We start from the raw sequence: 23,692 nt of genomic DNA, 5'->3' as shown, positions 1-23,692 counted from the left end.
GTGCTTGAATTACTGAAAGTCACTTACTTTCGCCCATTCACTTAAAATACAAAACTTAGTTACATGTTTCATATATTTTCAATGTGCAGGGATTCTCACAGAAGTTTCCTTACAATGAGAATAATCTGAAAAATATACTTTATGAACTTTTGGTCTGGAAAGCAATCCTTAGCGTAGTACTGATGTTTCCTTCACTTGACTTCTGAGTTTTCTTTATAGCAGGCTTTGTAGTACTCATCCTGCTTGCCCTTTTTAACCATATCTAAGTGCTAATGTAACAGAAAAGACAGTGAGGATGTACTCTAAGGTTTTCTCTAATGCTAAATGCTGCTAGCTTGCCTTTTCTAAATTCCAGTGGAATTTTATCTTATGTATGATATATGTCCTAATTTTATAGTTACATTTAGTTGTGTCACATCCATAGTAATCTTTTAGTTCTTTGAGGAAATAATCTAATTTAATGAGGTCAAAAATAAGTATTCAGTATATAACATAAAACAATTGGAACTGCTTGGAGAACTTGAGTATTTATAGGCCTCTTTACTAATAGAATAATAAATGGATAAAGGGCAGGGCTACAGAGTGTATGAATAAGCTGATAAATACAGTAAGGATTGTAACACAAATGCAAAACTAGAAAGTATGTTAAATGGGCTAAAGATATCTATTTCTTATCATATATTATTAAGCGCCTTTGTCATTAACTAAAACTATGGGAGCTAAAGTAGGACATTCTATTACACATGTAAGCAGGAACTTACAGAGCATTATGAACTTAATAACCCAGAGAAAGGATCAAGTGTTGACAGGCTTTTTATGATGTCTAATAATCCATCACATTCCTAAAAGACCCAACATGTTGATCTAGAATGGTAGCACTTCTCATGATGGTTTAATGACATTTGATGTAAAATCAAAGATAAATTTTATCAACAGTGATTGATAAAATGTTCAATTTTAAACAGGGAAAAGAGAGGAAGAGAGAGAAAGAGAAGGGGCAGGGCATTTTCACATATAATGGTGATTACATATGGAGTCCTATGTGTTTCAAAAATCCTTGCCAAATTAGAATATTTATGAAAAAGAAATAATCAATTTTGGTATCTATATAACTGCATAGTAAACTCATCTTTACTAAACTCAGCACCTTGTGCCATCTTAGAGATTAGCATTCTATCTGTCAAGTAGATTAGGAACAGTGAGTCACATGATAGGACCAAAACATGTCAGAGTTCAAAATTCTTCATTTACCATCATAAATTGAATGTTGCAAAAGAATCATTCAGGAATAAAAAAATGAAAATGTTTGTATCATACCACAGAGGTAATTTTTGTAGAGCTTGAAATGAATGACAAAATTTCTGGCTCTTAGGCTAATGAAATATAACAACTGCAAGTCATTACTAATTCAATAAATATTTATGGAGCATTGAATATTTGTCAGACACAGTAAGTTATGAACAGTAAAATATGACCTAGGGTTTGACTACAGCACACCAATACTCCTTTTCCTGATGGAGGGCTAGAAGCTAACTAGCTTTATTGGAGTATTACTTGAAAGTCCATTCGACAGGGTAGTAACAGCAAAAGCTTTTGATCAACCTTCTCTCTATGTCCAGGCATCTTCCTTTGTAAGCATTGACTAGTAATCTGATAATACAATTTTAATTATTTAAATTTCCACAATAAGATAAACTACAACACTAATATAATCTATATACTTGAGTAATCCAATATAGGAAATATTATCATGTCAAGATATAAATGATATAAATATCAAATTATCTATTATTTATATTGAGTCTTCAAATTCAGATATATGTAGTGTACTTCTGTTCATGTAGTTACTGACATGGAGCATGGAGCATTTCACATAGCAAGCAAGTGCTGTGCTAGAGTGTAGACTTGCACATTTTTATTTGAGATACCTACATTTCAAGTGTATAATAGCTATATGTGTTTGCTTACTGCTGTAATGGACACCACAACCTCATATAGTATATTAGAAAAATCTGGCCTTAACATAGTCCTACAAAAGTAATTAAATGAAATGCAAACAAGATATATTTAAAAATTAATAAAGTATAAAATTTGAAAATGTCTTTTTTCATATACATTTCTATGAACTTCAATTAAGTATTCTTTTTTCTCTTGGTTACTCTGATATGCCCGAGCACATTAGGTCACCCAAGAGGTTAAATGAGAAGAAGCAAAAGAGCATTAAAATCAAATGTTATGTTAAATGCAATAGGCTTTTAATGGTTTCTGGCCTTTACTTATTCCAAGTTTTTATAATTTGGATTAAACATTATTTTCACCGTGGCCAGTCAGAGTAGATAGCACCAGGAAGGGAATCTGTTTTTAGTAAGACATTAGAGACTAAACTGCCTATTCAAATTAACTCCCTTTCTAAATTGCTGTCAAGACTAGTTTTTCATAGCAGGCAGGTCATTTGACATGGTAGGAATTGCTAAGTGGTGCAGAGCTTTGAAGCCCATCACCTGTTCATCACCTAGGTAATAGGTGCTCATCCTCTTTCACCTTGGAGAAATTCAGCAATGAAATTCAAATGTGCCGGGCCATTCACCTTTCCAAGCCTAGTCCTGCAGAACTTGTGTGATATCAGAGAACATTGCTCTAGAAAAATCCTCAAGTTGTGGTTACAATAGCTGTAAATCAGCTAACTATTCTAACACATTTGGAGCAAAGGGAGAGGTGACCTGACATTACAGTGGACACTAGAAAATTACTTTTGAGAAATAGATAATTTGAACAAACTCATTCTTTGAAAGCTTTCCAACAAATATAAACAATAAATTTCATGGTTGAAGATACCATATAGATATGTGTTATTTGTCTATTATGATTTTTCCTATATATGATAGTTATGTTACTACTTGAAAGAAGGCATTTTTCATTTTTTCTCTTCTGAACATTTGTAGTCTATTTTATTTCATTTCTAGGACCCTGGAGAAAAAAAAATCAGCTTACCTGCTGCTTACCTGAAACGAAAAATTTCCTTCCCTAATGAAAAAAGGACACCAATAATAAAACTTTATATACAATTAGGGTTACAATGAATAAAAGGGTTTCTGTTCACAAGAAATGTAAACAACTTTGGTCTTGAAAGCTTAATTTCAAATAATGACATCTAAGTTGAATGCCCAACTATTTGAAGACAAACTTATCATTGGTTTTGTAGTCTATTGCATACATTTTGGTTTCTGCTGTGGGCATCTATGGAGTGAGGAAGTTAGGTAAGGAGTAGTTGAAGGAACTAGGGGAAATCATGCAGAGAAATGCCCATTTAAAACACATCTTTATATCTCATCATCCAATTTTAATACACCTACAAATCTAACTTTCTTATCATACTGCTGCTACATCAAAAGATCTTGTGGAGGGAAAGAATAAAACCTAAGACACAGCTGTGCTGGAAATTTCCACCACATAAAGTCTGACTTTGCTGTTCTGTGGATCATATTGGAGTCTGACGACCAACTACAAACTTTAGAGGGATATTCACTGGAAAGACAAGCCTGAAGATCATTGTGAACACTCCTATACAAGATGATGGAGTCAGCACCCAGTCTAGCCCTTTGCTTTCTGAGTTTATTGGGGGACTTTGAGACTTCTTTACCTATAAAGAATAGATACATTATACTGCTTCCACAAGAAGGCTTGATGGCCTGTAAAAGGGACATAGTATAGTATGCCCTGCAATACTAACCAGGTTAATAGTGTTTAAGGCAAATCATGTAGCTTTATCTAATCTCTGAAAATAATATCTATGCTTAAGCAGAGAAAAAGGTAATAATTTAAAGTTAACTATTGGCTAGACTAATAGGACTAAAAGTACTAACAGTACTAATAGAACCAAGAGGGTACTAGCTATAAGAGATGGATGAAAATTGTTAGTCTTTTTTTTTATCAAAAATCATGAATAACAAAAACTCTTAAATGTTCTCCATTACAGCCTTGTAAGACTGTGAAACAAAAATAATCGCTTTGAATTTAAAAACCAATTCATAAGTGACTAAAGTGCAGAGAATAAATGTCAGTGGAGCACTCAGCTCAAACGGACCATCTTTATCACCCCTCCCCTCTTGCCCTCAAGATTCAGGGACCATCACTGAAGACAGAGTAAAAAGTTTGCAAAAGCCACAGGTCAGAGAGGATTGTGGTAAAAGTGTCTTATGGCTGTGACAAGATCACTGGCAGCTGTAGATAAGTACACAAGACCTGCATAAAATCAAGCTAGTTAATATTCCAACATGGATAGGAGAGGTGCTTAGAAGGCCCCACCATTAGTTGGGGAGACATTGGCAGTTGATGGCTATTGGGGAATAGCTGTTGCACATGATTCAGTGGACAACCTTAAATTTATAATTACATACAGATTGAACTAATCAAGTTACAAAAAATGGAATAAAAAACAGGACTTGAGATTTGGAGTGGGCTAGAAGACATCTTAATGGAATAGGAGTGGATATGATCATAATGGTTTCTATATGTGTATAGAAGTCTAATAAGTAAATTTTAAAAATCAGTTGATGAAATGGTGGAGAAATTGAGATGATTTAAATCAAATGAAGGGCTGGAAAGATGGGTCAATGGTTAAGAGCAGTACTATGCTTCTAGATTACCAAGTTTGATCCCCAGCAACCATGATAAAGTCACTAAAATCCATCTAACTTCAGCTACAGGGAATATGTTTCTTCCTACACACACACACACACACACACACACACACACACACACACACACGCATGCACACACACACACACACATCCAACGTGTGTGTGTGTGTGTAGGTATACACATATATTTTTAACTAAACATTTGTATTGGAGAGATGACTTAGAGGTTGAGAGCCATTGATTTTGCAGAGGAATTATATTCTATTCCCAGTACCCAATTGTGACTCACCACCATCTGTAACTCCAGTTTCAGGAATCCGCTGTTCTCTTTCTGGCCTCCATGGTTAATAGGCATATACATGATACACAGATACACATATAGGGAAAATACTCATATATACAATATAAAGCACAAATTCTTTTAATCAAATTAAATATTTAACCAAATGATCAAGCAGAAGAAAATTCTTAAAAGATAGGTTACAGTATATTAAGGATATGGCTCAGTAGAAAATGTCTTTGCTATTCAAGCTTGAGGATCATAGTCAGATCCCAAGCATCTACATAAATATGGACCAAATTTGGCTGCCTGCCTGTAATCCCAACACTGCTGAGGCAGAGGAAAGGGATTCCTGAAGCAAACTATCTAACTATAGTAGCTAAATGAAGGACACTGGATTCACATAGAGAACCAGTATCAACAGAAATGTTTAGAGAAATCAAGGGAAAATGCCTATGTCAATGCCAGGCATTCGTGTGCATTCACACACACATACATATGTACCTACACACATGTATGTGCACAACTATATGTAAATGTGCATATACTTTCCTGTACCACATACATACTAGCAAAAGAAACCCATAGACCACAAACAAAAATAGAACTAAGTGATACTTTGAAAATCTAAGGAGTAGTCAGTGAGTAGCAATACACATCTGAGATCCTATCACTTTGGAGGTAGAATTAGGAAGATTTTTATTTCAGTGCAAGTTGAGACTGTATAAGAAGGTTCGGGATATTCTGATGTTTTAAATATCCAGAAAACTGTTCATAGCAGCCTTATTTATAATAGTCAGAAGCTGAAAAGAACCCAAATGCCCTTCAACAGAGGAATGAATGCAGAAAATATGGCACATCTACACAATGGAGTACTACTCAGCTATCAAAAACAATGACATCATGAATTTAATAGGCCAATGGATGAAACTAGAAAATATCATCCTGCATGAGGTAACTCATTCACAAAAGAACACACCTGGTATGCACTCACTGACAAGTGTACATTAGTGAGTATTAGATTACTCAAGATACCATCCACACACCACATGAAACTCAAGAAGAAGGATGACCAAAGAGAGGATGCTTCAGTCCTCCTTAAAACGGGGACCAAAAATATTCATAAGACAGGATATGGAGACAAAGTTTGGAGCAGAGACTGAAGCAATGGCCATTTAGAGACTGCCCCACCTGGGGATCCAGCCCAAATATATACAGTCACCAAAGCTAGACAATATTGATGAACCCAAGAAGTGCATGCTGACAGGAGCCTGATATAGTTGTCTCCTGAGAGGCTCAGCCAGAGCATGACAAATACCGAGGCAAATTCTAGCAGGAAACCACCCAAATGAGAACTGGACCCCTGTTGGAGGAATTAGAGAAAGGACTGAAGGAGCTGATGGGGCTTGCAACCTCATAAGAACAACAATACCAACCAACCAGAGCTCTCAGAGACTAAACCCCTACCCAAAGACTACACACGGTCAGACCCATGGCTCCAGCTGCATATGTAGCAGAGGATGGCCTTGTTTGGCACCAATGGGAGGAGAAGTCCTTGGTCCTGCCAAGGGTAGACGTCTCAGTGTAGGGGAATGTCAGGGTGGGGAGGCATGAAGCGGGGTGGATGGGTAGGGAAACACCCTCATAGAAGAAGGGGAGGGAATAGGGTAGGTAGCTTATAGAAGGGAAACCGGGAGAGGGCTTAACATTTGAAAGGTAAATAAAAAATGTCTAATTTTAAAAGAAGAAAGAAAAAAAAGAAAAAGTAACTTTAGCAGGGAAAAGTCACTTTTAAAAATTAGACTTATATTGAACATATCTTTAATTGTAAAACTAAAAGTAGTGGACAGAAATGGGAGATGACCAAGGAGAAGAAAATATAATTTCCAAATACACGCAAGCTGTAAGTCACCTGTAAGTTAAATATAACCACATTCTGCATCTGTATTTGTCAGGCTCTGGCAGAGTCTCTCAGGAGACAGCTATATCAGGCTCCTGTCAGCATGCACTTCTTGGTATCCCCAGTAGTGTCTGGGTTTGGTGACTGCATATGGGATGGATCCCCAGGTTGGGCAGTCTCTAGATGGCCTTTCCTTCAGTCTCTGCTCCACTTTTTGTCCCTGTATTTCCTCCTGTGAGTATTTTGTTCCCCCTTCTAAGAAGGACTGAAGCACCCACACTTTGGTCTTCCTTCCTTTTGAGGTTCATGTGATCTGTGAATTGTGTCTTGGGTATTTGCCTAAGAATTTCATGAAGCCATTGTTTTCCTGAGCAATTATTTCAAGAGACTAGACACCAACAAACATCTACTGAATGAGAACAGAATCTTTAAGTAAACGTATCGTATTTTTTTCTTTTTAAATCCTAAATATTTGGTCAGGAAAGATGGCAAAGCAGTAAGGACAACTGTTACCTTTGTAAATACCTATGCTCAATTCTCCGTACCCAGATGTTGGCTCACAACTATCTGTAGCTCCATGTTCAGTGAATCTAATGCTCTCTTCGGGTTCTCGTGCCCACCAGGATTGTATATAATACAGAGACACACAAGCAGGACAAAAACACCCATACACATAAAATCATAAAACTTGTTTTAAAATGTGTATTAGTTACTTTCCTATTTGTTTGCTAAAAACACCATTATGAAGACAACTCATGGAAAATTCTATTTTGGCTTTTGGTTCCAGGAGGTTAGTAGTCCATCATGGTTGGGAAACATGGAAGCAAGAAGCAGCTATGGTGGCAAGAGTAGGAAGATGAGGGCTCTCATTTTGACTTCCAAGCAGGAAGCAAACAGAGTAAATTGAAAGTAGGCAAGTGCTTAAACTCTTAAAGCCCACCCCTAATGTCGTATTTTCAACAGCAAAGCCATACCTCCAAATCCTCCACAAGCAGCAGCACCAACTAGGGACCAAGCACTCAATGCCTGAGACTTTGATGCACAAAGATTAGGACCTTATTCAAATCACATGTCATTCCCTGGCCCCATAGCTACTAGTCCAAAAAATATACATTGTAACATTCTTGAAGGTAATAGCTCACTTCCTGGTACAAACCTCTGTATCAATTGCTTCTCTGTTGCCATGATAAAAACACCAGGACAAAGGTAATTTGTGTAAGAATGAATTCATTTGGTTTTTATCTTTTTACCTTTTTTTTTAACCCAGGGCTGAATCAAGACCACGAATGAATTCATTTGGGCATTTTGGTTCCAGAGGGTTAAGACTCCCTGGTGGGAGAAAAGTGTAGCAGAAAGCAGAAGAAATGCCTTAAGCTCCCAAAGTCTACTCTATTAGTTACGTGTTTGTTGCTGTGATAAAACACCATCATGAAAGCAAGTTACTGAAGAAATTTTTATTTAGGTTTATGGTTTCAAAGGGAAAAGAATTTTTCATGGTGAGGTGACATAGTAGCAAAGTAGCAGAAGCAGGGTGCTGAGAGCTCATAAATCTTGCTTGAACTGAAAGCAAAAAGCAGAGAGCCTAAACTCAAGACGGCATGGGTTTTAAACACTCACAGCTTACCTCCAGTGACACACCTCCTCCAACAAATCCACACCTCCTAAGGCTCCTTAAATAGTGCCCTAAACTAGGAAACACATACTCAAATGCCTGAGAGTGTGGGTGAAAATTCTCATTCAAACCATAACAGAAGGAAATGTGGATAAAAGTGAAATGGAGGTGTCGGTATATATTGAAGTATAGTGATAATAAAGATGGAAATATCCTTAAGTAAACATAAATGGAATATGTTAGATGGGCTATTTATGTGTACTAAACATACAAATGAAGCACTGCAAAGATAAAAGATATGTCATACGAGATAGTAATTGTAAAACACTATCAAAAATGTTGAGAAACAGATGCAAATAAGAACATAATATAATTTCAAACTAGATGAAAGGAAAGAGGGAAACAAAATATTCAGAGCACATAGAAAAAAGGAATATAATGATGGAAATAAGTTCCAATATGGTAGTAACTAAAATGAATGTAAACAGATTGAACTCTCAAACCAGGTTCAATATGCCTAGGGTTCAATTTTGAAACTATGTCTTATAGGCAAAATGTTATCTACATTTTGTCTATGGGTGTTCTTACCCTGCAATTGTATAGTTGAGGGAAAGGAACCATATGGCTCACAAAGATGAAAATGTTTACTGTCTGGCCCTATATAGAAATGGCATGCAACATCTGTTCCACAAACATTAAATAAAGACTTTATTGTTGGATTAATTCAAAAATCAACAAATATCCAACAAGATACTGCCTACAGTAAACACATTTGGAAGAAAAAAAAAGGGTTATTGAAAAGGAATGAAAGACAAGAAAGGTAATCTGAGAAATGGTGAATTGGTAAAAGAAAAAGGCAAAACCTTTCAATGTGAAGATCAAAAGGACATAATACACCAACAATTCATCAAGAAAAGAAAAGAAATATAAAATGATATGGAGACATTTAATAGAATAGTTTGGACATTACTTAACTAAACGTTATATATAAATAAGTAAATTGGTAAGTTTCTTGGAGATTTTAGTACACTCCTCTCATATGGTGGTAATTCAAACAAACAAAATTTAAAGAGGCTCAAGAAAATACATATTTGCTTACATTTAAAATGGTCATTTAGTAAAAATTACACTTTTAGATTCAAGCATACAAAGAATCTTGTGATAAGGCAACTACAGTAAACTGCTTCCCAGCATGTATCAAACACATTAAAATTATGTAATTCCTTTAACTCAGCCTTTTCTGAGTTGGTCATTTAAGAGAAATAATCAGATTTATGCATGAGTCTGTTTTTACAGCATTTTCACCACAGCCTTGCTTTGTATTAGAAACATATACTTGCTTCAGCTTCAGAAGTGGCTGGAGTCAGGCTAAAAGAAAAAAAGAAAGGAACATATTGACAGCAATTTCCTATTCAAAATATATCATTGGTTTAATAAACAATTATTAATTCATAGGTAGTTCTCCATAGCTAAGAGCATACTTTCCTGGTTATAAATCAAAAATTAATAGTACCAATTAGAGATGTGGATTCATACTATAAAATCCTCCCTAACTTTGTATTTCTAAATCCACAAAGTAATGCTGCTCTCAAGAGAGAAGCCTTTTTTGCAGTACACAATGATTGGAGCTTCTTTGTATAGTGAATGTGATCAAATACAGAAACTTACACTGACAAAAGTAAACTGTCATTAGAGATGTCCACTACAATGGGACATCTGTATCACTCTACTCCCCAACCAAGGCTCAGTATCTAGCACAGAAAAAGAAGTAGAAAGATTCCTAGACCTATGTCAGAAAAAACTGGACTGAAATAGTGCCTTCTGGACTTGATGTACCACTCCACTCATGACACGAAGATGCACAAGTTCAAGGCAGTCAACAATCTATGATGCAGTGAGAGAAAGTTTACAAGACCCTTCTGTAACAGGGCGCCTATTGACAGAAGATAGCTTCTGGGAAAGAAAGGACCACTTTTCTTAAGGGTATGGCTCCTGACACGTCCATTACATGCCAATACTTGGCTCCACACCTAGGAGTATATGAGAAGCAAAATTGGACTCAAATAGGTTATAGAAAAAAGGAGAACATCAAGTTAGGTGGGTAAGGAAGTGAGGTACATCTGAGAAGAATTAGGAGGTGGAACAGGGTGGTTCTAATCCCAATACATTATATGAAATTCTCAAAGAATTAATAAAATACAATTTAAAATAAATACATGAACAAATAAATTCTTATTTAAATGTTGGTGGTAAAATGTAGGCTCAGAAGAAAATACCATAAATGCAAACATTATTTTGGAACTTGGGCTTATAAAAAATAAGTCTTCAGAATGATTTTTTGAGTACTAATACTGTCTTTTAAGGTTAAATATGATGTTTTTAGCACTTATCTGACCTTTCTAGTTAGTGGACTTGAAACATGAAAACCTAAAGTCTCTTGTATTCATGGTCTAGTGGGTACAAAAAATTATTGCATTTATCATCAACTTGAGCTTGTCCTTCCAATTAACCAAAGGACAACATTCAGCGTTTCTTATGCTCATTTGTACTCCTAGCTTTGTCTTCTTCAAATATAAATTAAGGCATCCTCATATGAAGCTTTTGACAATTATGGAGAAATATTAACTTATTATAGGAAAACCATGACATTTTATGACCAAATATAATCATTAAATATATCACAGGGTTAGAACCTATTAAATTGTAGCAATGATTGATGTATAATAAAGGAGTTACAAAAATGGACAGCAGATTTTGTTTAAGCTTCATCCATATAAGGAGTTTATTTATTTCCACTTTCGTTGGGTTATGTATTTGCAACACTTAGAATAATGAATATCTGTGACTTCAGTAATCAGAAAATTATGGTTGTTAATATATATTTAAATGTAAAACAAAGCATGTCATAAAACATAAGGTATTTCTTAGAGTAGTTCTTAATTAGCCCACTTTTTTCAAGAACACAATGGAAAATTCCCACTGAGGTTGAGAGAAATTATAAAGGTCCATGAGGAGAGGGAAAACTAGTTCAATTTCTATTTTTAATAATGGTGTCATGGATAATTTCCAATTTCTGATTATAAAACTAATATAAGCAGAATTTATCTAGGAATATAATTCACTTAAATGAGCTGAAATACATAAAATTAAACTCTCATTTTAAACATATAAATAATTCAGAAGAAAATAATTCAGGACAGTTAATTTGAATCCTTAAGATTAAAATTTTTAATTCAAATAAATAAAATATATTGTTCCCACCAGAGTACTATTTTCCCAGAAAATACCGTACAGTTTTCACAATGGGAAAAAATAGACTAGTGACCTGGTTCTGCTAAATATCTTACTGTGAGTTGGACAAGTCTGAATATAATTATAAATTTATATAGATATTACATATCTTTCTTCACAGAAATCTCCCAAGATACACTGCAGTTTTAAAGTTTCTTCCCTGAACAGGGTATACTTTTGCATATGCAAAGTAAAGGAGTTATACTAAGTGATCTCCGAGAATCATCTAACTGGACAGTTGTCACTTCATCAACATATAAACCACATAAATCTACACTATTATGAAATCACCCCAGTCTTCTATAGAACTGTAAAATGTTTACTTCAGAATAAAATTGACCCCGTGGAGGAGTATGTTTTACTAGTATTGCCAAGTGACTACATTAAAGTGGTCTTATAATTACAAAACCCAAACAGTATCACTTACAGGAGAGGCTCTTGCTCCACTGCAATCCTTACACAAACAACCTCCTGACTTTTGAAATTTCGCTAAACCAGAGAGTTCCTGAAGGTGTTTTTTAAAAGCAGCATAGTAATGTACTGATGCATGTCATTATTTTATATTATACTTATACAGGAAATTTCATACAATATTCTTGCAATGTACAGGGATGCTTTCTGTTAATTCAGAAGTCTGCAACAGCCCCAAACACACTATTTTCAAAAATGATAGCCAAACATGCGGCACTTGACTTTTGTAATGCAGAAAATTAAACCAACAAAAATATAGTTAATTAATTTAAATTGCTTTATAAGTTCCATGTGACAAACTACTTTTCCTCTTATGTGACTGCTTACTAGTTTCTTTAAAGTAGATAATTTGGAATTATTTTATAATGGTCTTATGGCATCTATTTATCAGTACCATCGTTAATTAATCTGACACATCGTTATGACAAAAAGTTAACATTTGTTTCATTTAAAATGTTATGCAGAACAAGTACAATGATTCAGAATGGAGTAATGATTTATTATTTATTTTACAAATTCAAGTAGGACTCCTACAATGGCATTGTAATCACATTATTGTTTAGTCAATTCAGCTGTCATCACTTTACTGATTAATTGAATAAGTAATTACCTACTTCTGTAGCATTTTACCAATGAGGTAAAATAAAAAGTTTTATCCCCTTTGCATATGATAATTCTCTTTCACTCATCTCTATAAATTAGTTTTTAATGCTGTATTATCTGACATATTAAAATTTCATCATATATATATATATATTAATTCCAGTATTTTCATCTGTGAGTTGATATGTGTATGTGAGTGCTGATACCTAAAGAGTTCAGAGGAGGTGTTGGATGCCGTGGAGTTGCAAGTGCAATCACTGTTAGCTTCATGACATAGGTACTTGGAACTCCATGAACCACTGAGCTTGATGCATAAGGATCACCAACATGTAATCCATGTAAAAAGTTCATAGAAGGTACACAATATATTGGTCTGCTGGAAATGATGAAATGATTGAATTACCAATACCAGCAATTTGATCTACAACTAAATAGCAAGTGTCATTGTAAATAGTGCATAAGACAGATGTTTCTAAATTACAATCAAAGGAGTATGAAAACAGTGAGCACTGTTGTGAATATATTAATAAAATGATACATGTTAAAATCTTAGTGGTTGGCATTCACTCTAAATGCCTTTTAATCATGAAGTATGTATGAAAAAGTAAAATGATTGTTGGGCCACATACTTTTAATCCTAGCACTATGAAGTAAGTAAAAATGAAAACTATACAAGATCTTGGAAGCTAGAAAGATGGCTCAGCATGTAAGAATTCTGCAAGGTGATGAATTTGGATCAATTTGCATTCTTCTACATGTAGACCTCCAGATAGACCAGCGCCATTTGTTGAAGATGCTTCCTTTTTTCCACTGTATGATTTTGGCTTCTTTATCAAAATCAAGTGTCTGTTGTTGTATGGGTTCATTTCTGGTTCTTCAATCTATTCCATTGATCATCCTGCCTGTCTCTGTACCCATACCATGGGGTTTTAGTTCTGTAGTACAGCTTGAGGTCAGAGATGGTGATTTCCCCAGAAATTCTTTTATTTTTGAGAATTGTTTGGGCTACCCTGAGTTTTTGTTTTTCCATATGAATTTGAGAAATCGCATGTCTTTTCATGTCTGTGAAGAATTTTGTTGAAATTTCGATGCGGATTGCATTGAATTGTAGATTGCTTTTGGTAAGATGGCCATTTTCACTACATTGATCCTACTGACCCATGAGCATGGGAGATCTTTCCATCTTCTCATATCTTCTTCAATTTCTTTCTTCCGGGACTTGAAGTTCCTGTCATACAAATATTTCTCTGACTTGGTTAGAGTTACCTATCTCTTCTTGAGATGGGATTTTATGTCAGAATGTTGCTTTTCAGGTGTGTTAGGATATACAAGGCTTGCTGTGGTAGGAAAACTGGGTTCTGATGCTACCAAATTACACTGGCTTCTGTTGCTTATGTTTTTATACCTGCCTTTCTCCAAGCTTTGAACTGGAGCAGGCCTCTTGGGAGTCAGGTAGAGCTATGTGACCTGGGTTAGAGTAAGCCTCCTGTGCTGTTTGGGCTGGCCTCCTGTGTCTCTGCTTAGAGCAGGACTCTGGTCGCTGAGGACCTCAGTACATATTAGCAGAGGACTGCCTTGTCTGGCCTCAGTGGGACAGGATTTCCCTAAGTCTGCAGAGACTTCATGCCCCAGAAGGGAGATGCCTGGGTGAGGGACACTCTCAGAGGTGAAAGGTGGGGGTGAACTCTGGAATAGGGGAACAGGAGAGGATCATCATTTGGGATCTAAATAAATAAAATAATTGATTGAAAATTAATAAAAAGATAGTAAAAAAAAAGAATTCTGTTTGTCTTCCATAGGAATCTACTCCCAACACTTACTGGAAGCTCCCAGCTGCCTGTAACTGCAGATCCGAAGCATCAGATTCCTGAAGCTTCCAAGGGCACATCACATGTACTCCAAAATGCATATATGGACATACATGGACATATAATTCAAATTCTTCAAAAATCCTATTAAGTAAGATATACTTCTTTGTGACTTTGGATATGGTGGTCAACTATGAGAAGTTTACATTTTAGCAAATATCCTTGAAATATGTCTAATGAATTCTAATGGAAATCTAACATTTGGGAGTTTCTAGATATGTGGAAAGCAAGCTAGAATGACTGTAAGATGAGAGACAATTTGGCATGTTTTAGCAGAACCAGAAAAGCAAGCCCATATTAGAATCATTGGTAATAGGTGATTCTGAAGGTTAGGCTATAATCCTATCATTCAGGGAACTTTGCCCATAATAAGGACTTGGGCCTTTCATTCTTCTTCTCCTTCTCCTTCTCCTTCTCCTTCTCCTTCTCCTTCTCCTTCTCCTTCTCCTTCTTCTTATTGTTATTATTGTTATTAAAATATTTATATGTAACTTGTTTTATTGTTTAAATAATTACTATAGAAACCGTTGGAAATGGAAAGGAGGTAGTTCAAAGATAAGATAAAATTAAAAGTAGGATAATTTTTGATAAAAAAGTTTAGAAAAATGTCAAAGTAAAAACAATTAGGTTGGATATAAAATTGTATCTTTCTACAAGAAAATAACACTGTAATTTCTAGGTTATCACTAACCTTCATTGTAGTAGCTCATTCCTGTAACGTCTGGTGATGCCAGGAGGGTTGGTGTAAGTTTGAAGCCAGCCTAGGCTACAAAATAAGACCCTGTCTCATAAAATAAAAGAGAGGGGATGATTCTTCAGAATATTCTTATTAAACTTCTATCACAGTTCTATAGACACTCTCTGAACTATAATTAAATACATGAGGCATATTGACAGGTTTTACATATTGGACTTGAGTAAAGGCTAACTGTTTAGACACATTTAGTTATTCCATAGCTTTGTGGTGTTTTTCTTATAAACACTTCCCCAATCAAAGTAGGAAAAAAATTCCATACCCTAAGTAGGAAAATCCAAGTCCTCAGAAGCCTTTCAGGGAGCTTACAATGTTGTCCCTTCTGCAAATTCAGAGTTGACTGGTAAATAATATATCTACTAAAGAATCTCTTTTATTTCAAAGTTTTTAAGTCAGTGAATTGCAGAAAAGTAAGTGAAGGAACAATCTTCATTAAACTGTAAGCATCAGCATTGAGAGCTAATTAAAAGGAACCAAAACATACCCATCTTTTTGATTCTTTAATTCTAAGATGAGATTTCTAGCTGAAACTCTTTCTTTTAGTAGAGCTCCATGGGCATGGGGATTTCAATAGAACTTCCTCAAAGCTAAAGCCATATTCAGAGTATCTGTAGTCTTTGCACACATCCTCATAAGCCAGTTGCTTAACAGTACTCATCCTTATGGGGACTATCAACTTTTCTACTTACCACCGACATTAATGGAACTCAGTTACAATTCTTAACTTAATACATGTCATAAGGCATTTAGTTTAGGTGGGAACTGAGATAAAATCTGCTGCAATTTTTCAGACAGGTGGCTCTGAGCATCTTATCGAAATAACTTTATTAAGGCATTCCAATTGCCATGTTATTTGAGCTGGCATTTTGGTCTTGCCTTGAGGACACATAACTGACCCAGAAACCATTTTGTGATTATCAGACAGTGAGTGCTATTAAACAGTAAGGTGTCTTTTTTCTTCCTCATCTCTAGGGTTATTAGCCCTGGACAGTTCAAGTAGAGCAGGAACTGCTGATCTAGCTGAAGAAGTAAAAGAGGAAAGGGTGCCTGTGCTTTCTGGGAAAGTCTGCGGTTCCTATTACCTGCTATTAGCAAATGGGAAACTTTTAAACATAATTTTCTTTAGCAAATATGGAAAAGAAGTGGGCTTTAGAGCTCCTGTTAAAATATTCTTGACATCTTTCAAAATAGGGGCACAATTATGGTAAAAAATAACATCCCAGGAACTTTAATATCCATGTATATGATCCTGAGTAGAACACATACATTTTCAGGTATAAATTAGGGCTATTCTAACTTGAGAGGAAAAAACCCAAGCATATTTGACAGAGAACAAGAAAACCAGGGTAAATTAGATTGTATGTCTTAGCCAAGTAATAAAATGCACAACTATAGTCAAATCTAATAACTCAAACTGTCTAGTATCTTACTAGGTAGTTTATCAGCAATATATAGATATCATTGTGTTAGGCAAATGGCAGGTAAAGTGGCCATATTATTTACTTCTCCATAGATTTAATAATGTAAAAGGTCTTATAATTGTACCATTTATGGAAAATACTGTGAAATAGTATGCTTTCGATAAAATATGGCTGTTGTAGTCATGAACCCACCAGAGTTTTGGCTGGTTATACAAAATGAAGCCCCTCAATTCTTCATCAATTCCTAAATTGGGGTTCTCTCTTCCAGTTGACTCTAGCTTGTGTCAAACTGTCAATAAAATAAGTCTGCATAAGGGGCTATTGGAAATTAGTGTCTACAGGGGCAAGAGCATCAGTGTTCTTTAGTGATAGCCACCAGCAAATAACCCATGCTCCAGTCAATAAACCAATACCCAAGTTCATACAGGAATATTAAAGAAACACAGGGAGTCACTAAAAATAAAAGTAAATGAATAAATAAAAATCGTTCTGGAAATAGGAGGAGTGCTAGATGTAATGTAATAGGAGTTCAAGAATACAGGGACATGGACAGAGAGGACAATGGGGTGAATCTGTTCAAAACACAATGTATACATATATGAAATTGTCAAAAGATACACTTTCACTTTCAGCTTCTATAAAATTATATTTTTTAGATTCCATACATAAAAAAGTAATGTGGTGCATTTCTTTCTATGCCTGGCTTATTTTGATTAATAGAACCTAGTTCTTTCATTTGGTCATAATATTTGGATTTCATTCTTTTTACAGTTAGATGCCATTCTATAGCATATATCAGTTACATTAAGGAATGAAAACAGAAATTCCCTCTTAGAGTATTTTGACCAAGAGTGACCCTAAATTTGAATTCTATACTTCTGTCCATGTCTCTTCTTTATGTCTGTAGTTTTGCTGTTCCTGTCCTGTCTATATCCTGTCTGATGTGCATATCTGATATATCTGTTGTCTGTATGTCTCTCATGAGTACCTGAATTAGAGTTTTTGTTTTGTTTTCAAGACAGGGTATCTCTGTGTAGCTGGGGCTGTCCTAGAAGATTAGATTTGCCTAAAAATCAGAGATCTACCAGCCTCTGCCTCGTATATGCTAAAATTAAATCGCCTGGCTGGACAGAGCTTTTTAATCTACTTTTCTAATCTCTGCATTTTAATTGTCATGTCTAAATAATTTAGATTTAAGGCATTAATTCATAAGACCCAATTTGTCATTTTACTATTTATTATTTATTTCCTGTTTTCACATTATGTGATGGGTATTTGACCTTTTCCTACAATTTCAACTTGATTTATTTGAAATATTTCTGAGATTCATAGGTTTGAATATATTTTTAGTGATTGAAAATATGCAGATGTTTTATCACTTGAAATTAAAAAAATGGAAAGCTGTCCCCTAATTAGTTCCTTTAATGTTTTAATTTATTTTTAATCAATTAATAATTAATTATCATGTGTGTGCTTAAATATTAATCTTCAAAATTCTAAGTTAATCAATATAAACACTGTTCAAAAAGCTCAGTGAGGACAGAAGAAAGGGTAATGCAGTTAAATTGATTGTTCTTCTTCAGAGAACCAGAAATGTGCTGTTGGCATGCACGCCAGGCTAATCACAACCACATATAACTCCAATTTAAACAGATCTGATGTCCTCTTTTTGACCTCTGAGGCTAGTCATATGTGTATGTACATTTTCATGCCAGAAAACACACAGGTATATATCAATTTGAACCCAGTGAAGCATCCAATATATAATGTAAATTCAGCAAAATGGCCTAAAGTATCTGTTTAAGCATGGTTTCTGAGAACATCATAGGTTAGTAAAGGTAAATTATTATAGATTCATAAAATAATAAATTAGTATAAAATATAGGATGAGCCCAGATGAGACATCTAGCAACTGGTAGGAGCACATGTAAGAATAAATATTGGTAGTAGATAAGAAAACACTGTCAGAATAGGGTTACTGGGAAATTCAGGGATTTGATTTCAGGGAAGTACAGTAAGAAAGTGAAGGGTATAGGAAAGCATAGTACACTCAAGAAAAGGTAGGGGTTTTAATATGACTGATGGCAATGGAGATGACAGATACTGTGTCATAAAATGGTTTTCTATGTTCTCCTACAAGTTTTCAAGCAGGGATGAGTATAACCCAACTCTTTATTCCAGTATATGAATCCTTGAAAGTTCACAGAAGAAAAAAGTAAAAGATGTCAGAGGTATGAACACGTATTAGTTTGTAATGCAATTCATTAATATGAGTGACAAATTATAGAGTTTGTATTAATGCTACAATAACAACAGAGTAAGAAACATTCAAGAATTGATACTGAAACAGGACCTGATGACTAGCTTAGGCAGAATAATGATCCCCTAAATTTGTCTGCAGTCTGAGGTTCAGAATCAGTACAGATACTGTCTTAAGTACACAAGTGAATTTAGATGGAAGATTGCATTAAAATTTCAAATGAGCAGACCTTAAAATAGAAAGACACCTTCTGGATTATCTGTATGTGGCCCAGTTTAATCACAAGAGTCCTAGAGAGTGGAAGAGAGCCAAGAAGTCAGAGTCAGAGAGATAGGTGACTATGAAAGATTAGTAAAATTGTGTAATATGAGAAAGGCTCTTCCATCCATTGCATGTTTTGATTACAAATCAAGGAATGTGGAAGAATCTAGAAAATACATTCTGTCTTAGAGCCTTCATAAAGAAACACTGCCATACTAATGCCTTAGTTTTATCCTTTGGTCCTAATTTCTTATTCTTATTTTTCATTCATTCATTCATTCATTCATTCATTCATTCATTCATTCATTTACTTTGCATCCTGATCACAGCCCCCTCCCTACTCTTCTCCTAAACACACCCTTAAAAATCCCTCCCCTATTACCTCCTCCCTTTTCATCACAGAAGGGTAAGGCTCCCTTGGGTATCATCCCTCCCTAGGACATATAGACCCAACAGGACTAAGCACATCCTCACCCACTGAGGCCCAACCAGGCAGTCCAGATAAGGGAAGGGGATTCAATGTCAAACAACAGAGTCAAGAACAGCACCTGTTCAAATTGTTAGGGGACCCACATGAAGACCAAGCTGCACATGTACTAAAATGTAGAGGGTATTTAGGTTTAGCCCCTGTACGGTCTTTCTTTGGTGGTTCAGTCTCAGTCAAGCCTCATAAACAAGGTTAGTTGAATCTGTAGGTCTTTTTATTGTATCCTTGACCTCTCTGGCTTGTTCAGTTTTATCCCTCATTCTCAGAGCACCGCCTGATGTTTGGCTGTGAGTCTCTGTGCTTTTTCCATTAGCAGCTAGATGAAGTCTCAGTTATGCTAGGCTCAGATTTCTTATTCTTAATATTCTACATTTTAATGTGACAAATTTCTGTTGCTGCAAACTGGGAAGTTTATGTTAATTTGTCCCAGTAACAATTCCAAAATAATACAGTAACCAAATATTTAAGAATAGGAAGAATAAATAGAGGCTGAAAACCAAGTCTGAATGGTTAACTTAATTTTGAGAATTCCCCACTGATGGAGGTAGAAAACACAAAAAAAGTAATGAGGCTCAGGGCCAAAGATAGAACAGAGCAAGTTGAGGAAAGAATGAATTTGGTATTTATAATGTTGGTGAATATGGTGGTTTATATCAACATGACCCAAGCTAGAGTCATCTGAAAGAAGAGAACCATGATTAAGAAAATGACTCGAAAAGACCTGGCTGTAAGGCATTTGTGGATGGGAACATCTGTAATCTGGTGGTATTGGATTATATAGAATATCAGGATGAGAAAGCCATGAAAAGAAAGCCAGTAAGCAGCACCCATCTGCATCAGCCCCTGCCCACAGGTTCCTGCTTTGTTTGAGTTCCTGGCCTGACTCCCTTTGATAAATTGTGATGTAAAAGCATAGACCAGATAAAGCCTTCCATCTCCAAGTTGCTATGCTCCAGACACTTTAGCAGAGCAACAGAAACCAGGACACTATGATATGCTAGAAGATATTATTTTCCATCTCAGAAAAGAAGAAATACTAGAGATGCATGTTGGTTTTTCTACATGTTGACTTATATTAGAAATAAAATGGAAGGTCACAGATACAAAACGGTAGTCTAAGAACTAATGAGTGAACAGGGAATATATTGAAGTGGTGCTTGGAAGGGTTTCAGTTACAAAGACAAAGAGAAAAGGTAAAAGTCAAGATAAGCTATAACAAAAACTCTGACAGTTTTTCAAAAGAAAGTGATCACAATTCAAATGATGCAGAAAAATATAATAACAGGGCACCTCCTCACTTAGGATTAGCTTTCATATACCAGAGGGAACTTATCAATCTGCCATTGGAGGAAAGCCATGAAGTTTTACCCAGTTGTAATACTTATGAACTACAACTGAAAGGTAGAAGTTTTAAGGTTGCCTCCCCCCTAGACAAAGGTTCAGAGTAGAAGAAAAAAACTGGTTAGGCCCTCCCTGGAATTGTATGTTCCAGGAAGCTTCTCCTAGGACCATAGAATGGGCAATTACATCAGCCGGTTCGACAATTCTCTCCCAGGAACTAGCTGACCATAAAGTTAGATTAAAATCTTAGACAACAATCTTGAGAAACAGGAAGCTTCTCCCAGGAACTGGTAGACCATAAACTTAAACAATCTTGAGAAACAGGAAGCTCCTCCTTGTGATTTTTCACTAGTATTCTCGACATTTTCCAATGAAGCCCTCCCTACCCGCTTGGGTTGTGGTTTCTTCCTTTAAATTCCCCTTCTCTTAGCTACTGGGGGTTTAACTCCACTGCCCCCGTGTGGGATATGAGTCTCAACCCCAGTGCACTGGTTCTTATCAATAAACCTCGTGTAAATTACAGCAAGGATGGTCTTAAGTGAGGTCTTGGGGGGTCATGTCATCCGGAGACTTGAGTGAGGATCTCCCCGCTCCGGGGGTCTTTCACAACAATGACAAGAACAGCAAGATACCTGAAGATATGCAATAGTGACAATTATATCCTCAAAGTAAGCAACAGCCAGATAATTTGATTTAATGCCTACTCAAAAGGAGAGAATTTGTGCTTGGTACTGTAAACCTAATCCCCTATGTATGGTTAATGAAGCAGTGTATCCTGGAGGAAAACCTACTACTATAATTTTCCTAAGCCAGTATAACTTCTAACTTCATTTCAAATACTTATCCTTACATCTACAGATAAGTGTAACCATAACCCTTCATGAAAGAAGCTTCTCTCTCAGCAGAGAGCATTATATTAGCAACAGGTCAAAATATAAAACAAAGAAAATTAACAAGCATGAGGTGCTCTACTCCAATTGATACCTCTATAAAACAACATAAAATCGCTTCTCAGCCTTTTGGCTAAGATCAAGTGTAGTATAAAACAACATAAAAATTAAGAATTAGGGAATGGTGTGCAAGAAGGGATGAAAGGACTGTAAGAATCACAGGGCCATAAAGCTTGATGCATGATAGTGTTTTTTACATGTAATAAGGAGACTTCACTCAATTTCCCTGAGCACAGCTCTGACTGCATCCAGGGCCAACCAGACGAGTTTTTCAAGCTTCAAAAGCCTGCCTGCAGAGCCCTAGGTAAGCCCAGCATCCTTGAGATCTGCCCTGATGCCTTTGTGCTCCATCTGCCAGTTCCATACATCTAACCACAATCCCACATATCTTCAGCCATCAGTGACCACCAGATAAGACCCCTACCCCCAATCCAATTCCTAACAGCTCCTTTGAGCTCTGCCTTGCCCCTTCTGTACTCGATACCTGGGTCACAACTCCATCTACAACTATGGAGGCCTGCTGCTATCTAGGACAAATAGAGCCCTGCAACCATCAGGGAACACCAGCTCTACCTGTATTCCTGAAGAGCTGCCCCACTTTGAACAACCAGCAGCCTGAAGTTATCATGGTCTACCAATTCTGCCTGCATCCCTAGAAACCTGCTATCTCTAGGGACAACCAGCTCTACCTACAATACCAGAGGCCTGCTGACGTCAAGGACTACCAACTCTACCTGCAGCTCCAGTGGTCTACTTCTGTCAGGGACTATCAGGCTGGTCAATACTAGGAACAACCAGATGGCTAAAGGTCAACATAAAGACACAATCAACAAAAGCTAGAGCAATATGGCACCACCAGAACCCAGCTATCCTACTTCAGCAGTCTTTGAAAATCCTGACACACCTAATACAAGAAAATGACCTGAAATCTAATCTTGTGAAAATGATAGCGGCCTTTAAATAGGAAATGAATGCATCCCTTAAAGAATTACAGGAAAATAAAAATAGGTAGAGCACCTTAAAGAGGAAATGGATAAATATAAATACAAGAAAATACAGTCAAGCAGGTGAAAGAAATGAATGAAACTGCTCAAGACCTGAAAACGGAAATAGAAGCAATAAAGGAAACAATCTGAGGAAATCCTGGAGATAAGAACCTAGGAAAGAGAACAGGAACAACAGGCAGAAGCATCACCAACAGCATACAAGAGATGGAAGAGAGAATCACAGACATCAAAGATGCCATAGAAGAAATTGATACATCGGTCAAAGAAAATGCTAAAGCTAAGTAGTTTCTGACACAAAACATCCAGGAAAATTGCGACACTATGGAAAAACCAAATGTACAAATAACAGGAATAGAAGAGGAAGACTACTAACTTAACAAAGGCCAAGAAGATATGTTTAAAGAAAAGACAATTTCCCCAACCTAAAGAAACAAATACCTATAAATTATAAACATACTAGAAGCTTATAGAGCACCAAATAGAGTGAAACAAAAAGAAAATATTTCTGCCACATGACTATCAAAACACTAAATGTAAAGAACAAAG

At 35.9% G+C, this 23,692-nt stretch overlaps 1 protein-coding gene across 1 annotated transcript in view; it reads right to left on the bottom strand.

Moving 5' to 3' along the window:
* Spanxn4l (SPANX family, member N4 like) overlaps positions 1 to 15,681 on the bottom strand; it is a 61,656-nt gene extending 45,975 nt beyond the window's left edge. The window contains exon 1 of the transcript XR_010061287.1: positions 15,357 to 15,681. The gene's annotated coding sequence lies outside the window, so the exon portion shown is untranslated. The remainder of the gene's footprint in view (positions 1 to 15,356) is intronic.
* Positions 15,682 to 23,692: the final 8,011 nt, after the last annotated feature.

Source organism: Rattus norvegicus, chromosome X, assembly GCF_036323735.1.
Source record: "Rattus norvegicus strain BN/NHsdMcwi chromosome X, GRCr8, whole genome shotgun sequence".
In the NCBI taxonomy this organism is placed as follows: Eukaryota; Metazoa; Chordata; class Mammalia; order Rodentia; family Muridae; genus Rattus; species Rattus norvegicus.
Note: the sequence above shows the minus strand (reverse complement) of the source record. Positions and strands in the feature narration are given on the sequence as shown.